At 37.6% G+C, this 11,115-nt stretch overlaps 1 pseudogene; it reads left to right on the forward strand.

Moving 5' to 3' along the window:
• The first annotated feature begins 735 nt into the window (after positions 1–735).
• On the forward strand, positions 736–1,658 carry LOC103262523 (annotated as a pseudogene).
• The last annotated feature ends 9,457 nt before the right edge of the window (positions 1,659–11,115 follow it).

Consider the following 11,115-nt stretch of genomic DNA (forward strand, 5'->3'; position numbering starts at 1 on the left):
AATCTGAACTGACTAAACTAAACAGTTCTTTACAAGCTCAAATCAAATATTTAATTAAATGTACCAAGCATAAGTGGCATATTTTTAATCCAGTCCCCAAAGCCAAGATGTCAGAAAAGGCTTTTTACTCTTTGTTAATTGAAAAATAGGCTGGGCTCGGTGGCTCAGCCTGTAATCCCAGCACTTTGGGAGGCTGAGGCGAGTGTATTGCCTGAGCCTGCAGTTTGGAGACCAGCCCAGGCAACTTGGCAAGACCTTGTCTCTACAAAAAATAAAAAATTAGCCGGCACGGTAGTGCGTGCCTGTAGCTCTGGCTACTTGGAAGACTGAGATGGAAGGATTGATGGAGCCCAGCAGGCCAACGCTGGTGTGGCCATGAGTGTGCCACTACACTCCAGCTTGGGCTGAGTGAAACTACACTCCAGCTTGGGCAGAGTGAAACTCTGACTCAAAAAAAGAAAAGAAAAAGAAAAAGAAATGGATCTCCAGAAGAACAGTCATCTCTTTTTAACAATTCATTCACACAATTGTGCTACTTATACCTACTCTAGGTATGAGCCCTTGCCAATGCCAAGTCTGAAACTTAGGAGTAGAAACTATACACAAATAAAAGCATTCTTTTTAAAAAATATTTTATTTTTCTGAACTTGGAATTCAACTCCCAACCCCCACATATATTCATTGTTTTTAAAAATATAAATTTTAAGAAAATATTTTGGGGACCGTGGGGATAAGATGGCAGGGAAGAAGAATGTTCTGTCGTCTCTTGCAGTTTATGCAGAAGATTCAGAGCCTGAGTCTGACAGAGAGGCTGGAGTTGAAGCGGTGGGCAGTGCGGCTGAGGAGAAAGGTGAATTAGTATCTGATGCTTATGGAAAGGATGACTTTTCACGCCTAGGGGATGATGAAGATGGTTATGAAGAAGAGGATGATAATAGCAAACAGTCAAAAGATGACGATTCAGGGACTGAAAAACCTGAGACTGATGACACAAAGGATAACACAGAAGTAGAAAAGCGATATCCCCCGAAATTAGTGGCCTCCTTTTCTGAAACAGTCTGGAAGATGTCACCTGATGACATCAAGATTCCACCAGAACCCCCTGGCAAATGCTCAAATCACTTGCAAGATAAGATCCAGAAGCTTTATGAGCAAAAGATAAAGGGAGGAATGGATATGAACTACATTATCCAAAGGAAGAAAGAATTTTGGAACCCCAGCATCTACAAGAAGCTGATCCAGTTTGGTGCCATCGATGAGCTCGGCACCAACTACTCAAAAGGGATGTTTGACCCACATGCCTGGTCTGAGGACTCCTACTATTAGGCATTGGCCAAGGCCCAGAAGATTGATATGGACAAACTGGAAAAAGCCAAAAAGGAGCGAACCAAAATTGAGTTTGTGATGGGCACCAAGAAGAGCACCACGACCAACACCACAGCCACCACCACCACCAACAACAACACACCATCACAGATGCCCAAAAGAGAAACAGCAAGTGGGATTCTGCTACCCCAGTGACGACAGTAGCCCAGCCCACCATCCTCACCACCACGGCCACCCTGTCAGTTGTTGTCACAGTCGCCACCAGTGCCAGAGGCTCTAAGACCACTGTGGTCTCTGCCGTTGGTGCCATTGTGAAGAAGGCCAAACAGTGACCAGAAGGGCTGCCCTAGGACTTGAAAGGACTGTGCAGCCTAGTGACCAGTGCCCACTGGGAGGCACTACTTTGTGTATTTCAGGACTGGAACTTGCTGTCCCAGATGCTACTTGAGGAGCTTCTCTGTGACATTCCAACCAGAAGGACATTGCGGTACAGGATCAGGGTGTTGAGGACAGTGTCTGTTCTTGCATCACTATTTTAAAAGTGCTGTATTCTTACAAAAAAAAAAAAAAGAAAAGATTTTTTAGATTACCTTCAGGCCATCCCTTTGAAACTGCCTTACCAATAATTAAGAGATAATTCTGAGTCTTTTCTTAAATTTCTGAATCCGTCCCCTTTCTAATGCATATTTTTAGTTGAACTTAGTTGTTCAAATAATCAAAACCCATTTCCAATCGGCTTTTCGCGAAATCACCTCTTAGTTTTCTCAATAGTTATATTAAAATGACTAACATCTTATCTCTTTATTCATTTGAATATTCATAAATTTTACTAAAGTAGTTAAGCTAAATAGCATTTTAGTCCATAAAAATTAATTTGAAATGTATATATATGTATAAGTATATATATATATATATATATATATTTTTTTTTTTTTTGAGTTGGAGTCTCACTCTGTCATCCAGGTTGAAGTGCAGCGGCATATTCATGGCCACTGCAGCCTTGACCTGCTGGGTTCAGGTAATCCTTCCATTCTTCCACCTCAGCCTTCCAAATAGCTGGAGCTACAGGCACACACCACCATACCCAGCTAATTCTTTTTATTTTATTGTAGCAATGAGGTCTCGCCAAGTTGCCCAGGCTGGTCTCAAACCCATTGGCTCAGGTAATCCTCTTACCTCAGCCTCCTAAAGTGCTGAGATTATAGGCATGAACCACTGTGCCCAGCCCCTTGAAGTATATATTAATAAAATAAAGTAGTCAACCATTTTAGGTTTGAAACAGACTTTGATAGAAATTAAGTTGGAAATTCCCAGTATGTGTAATACAAACATGGTAAGGTCTGTAGTTTATAACACAGACATCCCTTAGCCCACTATTCATTTAGAAAATTACTTCTAAATTACAAATAGTGTCTAGATAACCTGGAAAGTCAAAATTAGCTAGCAACCCAGTCATGAATATAGCTCTGAAGTTTAATTGATTTATAAAGTAGAATATAATTCATTATGAGTTATCAAACAAACCCCCATTATGGGTTTTCTCTTTGTGTTTTTGTTTTGTATTGCTGAGTTTTTAAATCATTTCAGACTAGAGGTTGAGGGTATGTTCTTATCAATTGACAAGTTTTCAAAGGACTAAAAATAGAACAAACAATAGGAAGAGATTCCACTCATTCATTCATTCATTCATTTTTCGGGATCCTAACTTGTGCATTTTTTTCCCTAATCTCTGGAAATTAGAAAAAGAAAAGTCACTGCTCTGTTGTTCAAATGGTTAAATAAAATATATTTTCATTAACAAGGGGGAAAAGATATTAGCCACTGATTAATTATATAATTATTACTAAATTATTCCAGTACTTAAAAATCATGTTTTCCAGGATTTGATTAACAACTATTTGTTGAGAAACTATGCTGTGCCAGTCACGGGCTGGTGGTGAGCAAGACAGTAGGATCCCTGTCCTCATCGATTCTACAGTCTGCTGAATCAGAGAGAGAAGGAAATTAGCAATTATAATGCCTTAGAGTGCAGAATTCTATGGGATGATATGGAAGGGAGCCAACCCAGAATAGAGGGGTCAAAAACTTTTTCAAGGAGAAACAAGGATGTCCAGTTTGAAATCTGCAGGGCATTGACACATATTGACATTATCAAAGGAATAAAAAATAACAATAATAATATATGTTTTGCATATTAATATTTTCAATGATTTTAAAAAGTAATATCCCATGCTTGTGAGAGCTTATGGTAGGGGCGAGTAGCTTGACAGAGTACTGATGAGAATGAAAAAATTGGCATTATCATTTTTAGTATTATGTGGCCATATGCATCAAAAAATATAAAAATATGAACAGCTTTTGACCTACCTAAAATACTACTTCTAGACATGTAGTTTAAAGAAAAATTTAATATATGGACTAACATTATCTACATTACCATCTAAATGTCCAAGTGTATGGTAATGATTAAATAAATAATAGTGCATTTATATGATGAATACTGTTTAATCATTAAAGCATTGGTTTAAAAGAAATGTTTATTGACATGGATACAGTTATGATATATTAAGTTAAATAAGAATATTACAAACCTATACAGAATAGAAGCCATTTCTTATTTTTAAAAATACATACACACAAGGTCCTGGAACAATACAAACAAAGTGATAAGTAAAGTTATTTCCGAGTGAGGGAATTATGAATGTTGTCTTTCAGGGGGAAGCACTTTGTGTGTCTCCATTTTCTAATTTGTTACATTGAAAATGTGCTGCTTTTATTAGAAAAACAAAACTTATGAAATTAGGATAGATATATTAAATTCTAAATATGTATAATTTCACCCTTTCTCACCTCCTAAGGAGAAATGAGAGAAGAAAGATATGGCACAGAGGTGGGGGTGAGGATAAACCAGAAAGGTAAAAGAGGGTTAGACTTCACTACTGCATAGGCCCTACTTACAGTCACCCAAAGGAGGAAAAAATGTGATTCTGAGAAGAGAAATAGAGAGAGAGAATGGAAAACAGAGAGAGAAAAAGAAAGACAGGAAAGAGGGAAGCTAGGGATAAGAATTAAGCGAGTGTTATAATTTTGAAGGAGAAGGAATTTTCAAGAAGTTTTGCTATGTCATATGGGGTATAGCTTCCTCCTCAGGACTTATGAAAAAAAATCTTTAGGAGAAATCCACATTCTGGAATGCAGCTTGTATGTATTTTAGAGGAGATACCCATGGAAATTAGTCATTTTTCTGTTAAAATGAACACATTCTCCCAGAAGCACAATCAAAAGAAAACTTACATACCTAATGGTGCTGCTGAACAGTTGCAAAACATGAAAAAGGAAGATTTTTCAAGGCCATAAAAACATGTATGAGACTCTAAGAAATATGGTAGCTATTATTAGAAAGAGCTGGTAATGTCTTGAATGGCTAAAAATGAGGTGCCGTGTGCAAATAGAAGCTAGAAAGACCCGCCCAGCATAGCAAAGCTAGGGGACATCGGGTGTGGAGCCCATGGCACAGCAGATCACCAAGAAAGACCCAGAAAGAAAAGAAACCTTGATTTTGAGGTGTCATCAGTCCTTCATAACCTTCTCTAAGCTTCTCACATCAAGAGAAAGCACTGGTTACAGAGGAACAAGATAACGAAAGAGCTCAAAGAAAAGAGGTTTTGAGAAAGCAAATGTATGAGATAGAACTCTACATAAAGATAGGGTTCTCATCAACCCAGTCAAAATGACCTTTTAAAACAGCGCATTAAATTACGTTACTCTTCTGTTCAAATCTCTCTAAGGACTCTGCTTTTCACTCACAGTGAACTCAATTTCTTCTTTCTTTTTTTTTTTTTTGAGTTGGAGTCTCACTCCGTCGCCCAGGCTGGGGTGCAGTGGCACACTCACCGCCACCCCAGCGTCGACTTGCCAGGCTCCAGCAATTCTTCCTCCACAGACTTCCAAGGAGCTGGAACTACTGGTGTGCGCTACCACACCTGACTAGTTCTTTGATATATTGTAGAGACGAGGTCTTGCCAAGTTGCCAGGGCTGGTCTTGAACCTGCAGGCTCAAGCAATTCACTTGCCTCGGCCTCCCGAAGTGCTGAGATTACAAGCTGAGGCACCAAGCCCGGCCTGAGCCAAATTTTTAACAAGGTCCCCACAAGGTCTGAACCCCTGACCATTTGCTGGCCTTTCCTCCTGCTGCAGTCTCCATTTCTCACTGCTCCCCACTCTCCACACTAGCTTCCTTGCTATTCCTTGAATACAGCGATTCCCAATTGTTTGGCATCAGGCACCAGTTTCATGGAAGACAATTTTTCCACAAACGGGAGCGGGATGGTGGGGAGGAGTCATCGGGTATTAGATTCTCATAAGGAGCTCACAACCGAGATCCCTCCCATGCGCAGTTCCCGTAAGATTCACGCTCCTAGAAGAATCTAATGCCGCTGCTGATCTGACAGCAGTGGGAGTTCTGCTCCTCCCTCATCTCCTGCTGTACGTGTGGTTTCTAACAGGCCACAGACCGGTACGGGTCAGTGACCTGGAGGTTGGGGACCCCTACTCTAGTACACCAAGCACAGTCTCACCTTAGAATTTGTGCTGGCTTTTCCCTCCACCAGGAATGCTCTTCCATCCCGTTTCCACTTGGCTAACTACCTCTCTGTCTTCAGACCTTTGCTCAAATGTCACCTTTGCAGGTCCCACCTTGACTACCACGTTTAAAGATGCAACTGTCTTTCACACTAAGCCCACCTTATACTCCCAGTTCCCCTCATCCTGCTCTATTTTCCCACATCACAATCACCTTTATCTCCCATTTTATTTATGATGTTGATTATTATCTGTCACATTGCTATGAAGACAGAGATTTTTGTTTATATAAGCACTTATTTATCTCAAGCCCCTAGAACAGTGCTCAGCACTCCATTGTACTCGAAGATAATTTTCAATAAATAAATGAGTGAATAAAGCTGCATGCTTATTTTAATCCTTAACTTTGAGTTAACTCCAAAATCTGGCTACCTTTTAGGGTAACCATGGAAGCATAAGAAAACCTAAAATGCAATTATAAGAACTTAGAAAGGTCCTCCTAGAGTATTTGAAGCTATAATATCAAATAAATATTCAAGTTGTTAATGCTGTCTACTAGTGTCATTCTTAAGCTCTCTTTCCTAAGACCTTGCATTGTAAAAAATAGTTTTGAATGTGATATCTAGGTTTTGGTTTCCTCTCTTGTAAAATAAAGAGATTTCACTAGATCATCACTATGATCTCTTCTAAAGGGTCACACTTTCACACTAAGATATTCAGGTATTTGTGCCAATATTGCAGTGTGGGATATAGCTGTTCTTCACCCCTCAAAAAATATGTTGACTGGTCCCTTTAAGTATAAAACTGTCTTTGATGCGTTTTCTGACCTTCTCTGGATTCTTCTACAAAATATGAAGATGTAAGTTTATATTTGTAAATACATAAAAGCAAGAAAGGAGTTGAGGGGCCTTATTTCTCTGAGAAAAACTTTACATTTTGGTAATTATTAAAAAGCTAAGATGACAAATCTATTAGTAACAAACATTCAAAAATAATATTGTTTAGAAAAATTTCATATGGCAACATTTGCATGCAGTAAATTTGAGAGAAGAGGAATTTTCCTTTTTCCTTTAACCTCTTTTCTAAAAATAGGTGCTTTCATTATTGCGTAACATGGTAGCATTTATGAAAGTCCACTTTCCATCATTTTCTCCTGTGTTCTACTATTACTTTGAAGATTTCTTCTATTCTCAGGTTTTGTTGACTTCACACAGCTTGGCAAAAGTGTGAAGAGATATTAGATTCCCACGTTCAGCAGCTTACAGACCCTTTTAGGATCATTTTTAATTCATTAAAATAAAGGAAACCAAATAACCCATCAGTAAATTCAGCATTATTTAAATTTACTAAGATTGTACTTTTAAGTTTAATATATAAGGAACTATGACTTCACGAGCAAGCCGCATATATAATATACCTTTTGCTTTCCTAAACTATGAAAGAGACCTCATGTCAAAAAAAAAAATGAGTTAAGTTTTACATATTCCAGTGTTCATCTTCCTCTATCTTTACCATTCAATCTAACTAAGAAAAATATGTATATTTATGTCTACAAAATGTGAGACAATGTCTCAACTTTAAATGTGTACACTCCAGTGTTACTGTTTCATCAATGAACAATTAAATCTGTTTAATATGTTACCATGATCTTCACATTAATTTGCCTGGAGTGAAAACAAGAGCTCCACACAGGATTGATCAAATGACTTTTAAGTTCTCAATGCTAAATTGCTTCAGAATACAAATGGAAGTGCATTATAGCCACATGAGCACTCGATGAATGCCTAATGAGCAGGTGCCATCATGGTGATTGCAATATATAATGACACCACCCGCAGATGAAAGAAGTACCCAGTACTCTACATTTGAGACCTGGCACTGCAACTGCATTCTTTGCTGGATCAATTCCAGCCTCAATTAGTCTATAAATGGATGTGCTCTAGAAGAATGAATATTATAAATGAATTGCTTTTCCCCAAAAAACTCTTAAATGCCCCTTATTTTTCATCAGAAATTATCTTCTTTGACTGGAGCATACCAGATGAAGATTTCCTAAAACCTGGTAAGCGTTTAATTCAAATGAACCATTTTGTCCCCTCCTCCTTCATAAAGTACCTTGTGTTTTTCCTTCCAGGTCTGCTTTAGTACAAGGGCTATAATGGCACATAATAAACCCCAAGAGAAAGGGAATTTCAAGCAAGTCTCTACATCAAAGCAAGAACTTTTTCACTCACTGTATTTATTCAAGAACATGAATTTCTAGAGATGAAAAAAAAATCAAATCTTTAGTCATTTTTAAAATCAAAGTTAGGCAAGCATGATATTCCCTGAAGCTTTTCAAATTTTCCAGCCATTCCAAAGTCCTTTTCTGCTATCCATTTGTCATCCCATTCACTGATTTTGTAGTGTACTGTATTCACTCATAAAATCAAACAATAGAAAAAATATCCTCCCAATGCTTCAAAAAGTTATCCTCTTGGAGCCAGCATAAATAAATTAGAAAGTATTGTACCCAGACATTATATCTAGTGCATTTCAACTGAGATGGTACAAGTGAGAAGACACAAAAGCTTCACAGATCTTTGAAAAAAATTCAACTATTTATCAGAAAACAGTTAAAGACATAAATGGGAGCAAAACCAGAGTGACTGCCAGTTAAAGCACCTAATTAAAAACAAAGGTGGTAAGCCTGTATATGAGTCAGGATTGACTGTTTATCCTAACAACAACAACAAAAAAAAAATCTATGGTGTCAGGGCATTAACACAACTGAAGTGTTGTTTCTCAACTACCCGTGTCTTCTGTGCCCTTGAAAGCTACCTGTTCTTGAGGCATGAGCTCAACTTTGCTGATTGCTTTGACTCCATGGCACTGTGCCTGTAAGAGTGCTCCCCAGATGACTGCAGCGAAGAAAGAGTATCCGGGAATTCTTGTGGACAATGAGTAATACTTCTCCACCAAAGCATCACTTGTCATTCTACTAACATTTTATTAGCCAAAGCAAGGCAAAAGGTCACACAAATCCTCAAGAAGTGGAAATGCAATCCCTTTCCTATGCACACATCCCCAACTCCAAGTGCCTGGAATGAATAAAACCAGAAATACTGGTGAGTAAGTCAAATACCTTTCACATCATAGAAAGTCAAATAAATCAAATTTCCCTCCTAGATGTCAAGCTACACATTTCCCAACCTCTCCTTATTTCATCCTAATTGGTTCTTTGTCAATAAATTTATGTGGGATTATGAAATGTAAATGAACATGGAAATAATGATGGAGTAGATAAATAAATTAATATTAGTGGAATAAATCACTACATAAAAGATAGTTAAGATTATTTTATCCCTAATTTCAAGGTAGATAAGAACAAAGATATTTACTTTGGATGAATTTTGATCAGTAAAATTATCCCAGTTTACTAAATAAACTAAAGAATGATGACATTGATGCCCTGTCTGTTGCAGCCACTGCGAACACCAGTATGGACTGTCTGGAAGTCAGAGGATTGTGTTGCCACTGCCACAGCCATAGACCATGCCATGCCCACTGCCTAGAGGCCCAAAGACTAACCCAACCACAGCCCAAGGCTGCCACTGCCAGCACCTAAGCTCAGAGATCCAATAATGAGCCTACTTGGACCTACTAACACTGGTGTCAATATGTCCCACCCTGGGGCCAAAGGATAAGCATGTTTTGTTCTTCCACTGCAACCACCAGGGTCCAAGGACTGGATCATCCAATATTTCCATCCCCAGCAAAACTTCACAGTAACCTTCACCAACAACTAAACATCTGAAGAAATCACAGGCACTGTTGATCCTGTTTTTGGCCAAATAAATCGTGCAAAGACTACACTATTGTATTTATCCAGAATCAAAACCAAAGTGCCCTACCCAACCAACACTACAGATATATCTTCAGGACAAAGTCCTCCTCATGAAATTTAAAAACTGGAAAAATAGATTATTGCACCAGAGGTGGAGATACCAACTTAAGAGCAAAAGAAGCCCTTAAAAATCCAGGAAATATGACCCATTCAAAGGCAAACAATAGTTCACCAACAACATACTCCAATCAAAAATTTATGAAATACTGGATAAAGAGTGTAAAATGCTGACATTAAAACTCAAGGAGATATGAGAAAATTTAGATAAATAAGAAAAATAATCAGAAAAACAATTCAGGATGTGAGTGATAAACTTACTAAATAAAAATACATATCATAAAAAAAGAACCAAACAGAAACTCAGGAGCTTAAGGATTCATTGTATGAAATACAAAATATATTTGAAAGCTTCAACAAAAAATTAGATCAGGCAGAAGGAAAAATTTCAGAACTTGAGGACAATTGTTTTGAAATAATACTGTCAGAAAAAATGAATAAATAAAAAGAATGAACAAATCCTACAATACATGTGAAACACCATAAAGGGACCAAATATGTGAATATTCAGTACCCCAGGCAGCAAAGAATAAATAAAAAGAATAGAAAACATGTTTAATTAAATAACAACTGAAAACTTCCCAAACCTAGCAAGAGATTTAAATATCTAGATACAGAAAGCACATATATTCACAAACAGATACAAATCAAAAAGGTGGCACATCAGAGTCAAATTATCCCAAGTTAAAGACAAAGAGAATATTCTAAAAATAACAAGATAAATCATCTAGTGACTTACAAAGAAATCCTCATCAGACTAACAGTGGATTTATCAGCAGAAACCTTACTGGTCAGGAGGGAATTCAATTATATATTTGCAGTGCTGAAGCAAAATAAAAAACTGCCAGGTTAGTATGCTATACCCAGCAAGTGTATCCTTCATAAATGAAGGAGAAATAAAGTCTTTCCCAGGTAAGCAAAAACTGAGGGAATTCATCACCACTGTAACCATCCTACAATAAATGCTTCAGGAACTCCTCCATATGAAAGTGAAAGGAAAACATCTACCATCATGAAAGCACACAATAGCATAGAACTCACTGGTAAAGCAAACATTTAAGTGAGGAAGAGAAAGAATTAAAATGGTACCACCACAGAAACCCACCAAACCATGTCGATAAGCAATGAGAAAAAAGAAACAAAGGATATATAAAACAACCAGAAATCAATTAATACAGTGACAGGAATAAACCTTCACATAATAATAACCTTGACTGTAAATGAATTAAACTTCTCAAAATGGGCTGAATTGATCTTTTTAAATG

This window comes from Carlito syrichta, unplaced genomic scaffold, assembly GCF_000164805.1.
Source record: "Carlito syrichta isolate Samal-C Ts95f unplaced genomic scaffold, Tarsius_syrichta-2.0.1 Scaffold304536, whole genome shotgun sequence".
NCBI classification, from domain to species: Eukaryota; Metazoa; Chordata; class Mammalia; order Primates; family Tarsiidae; genus Carlito; species Carlito syrichta.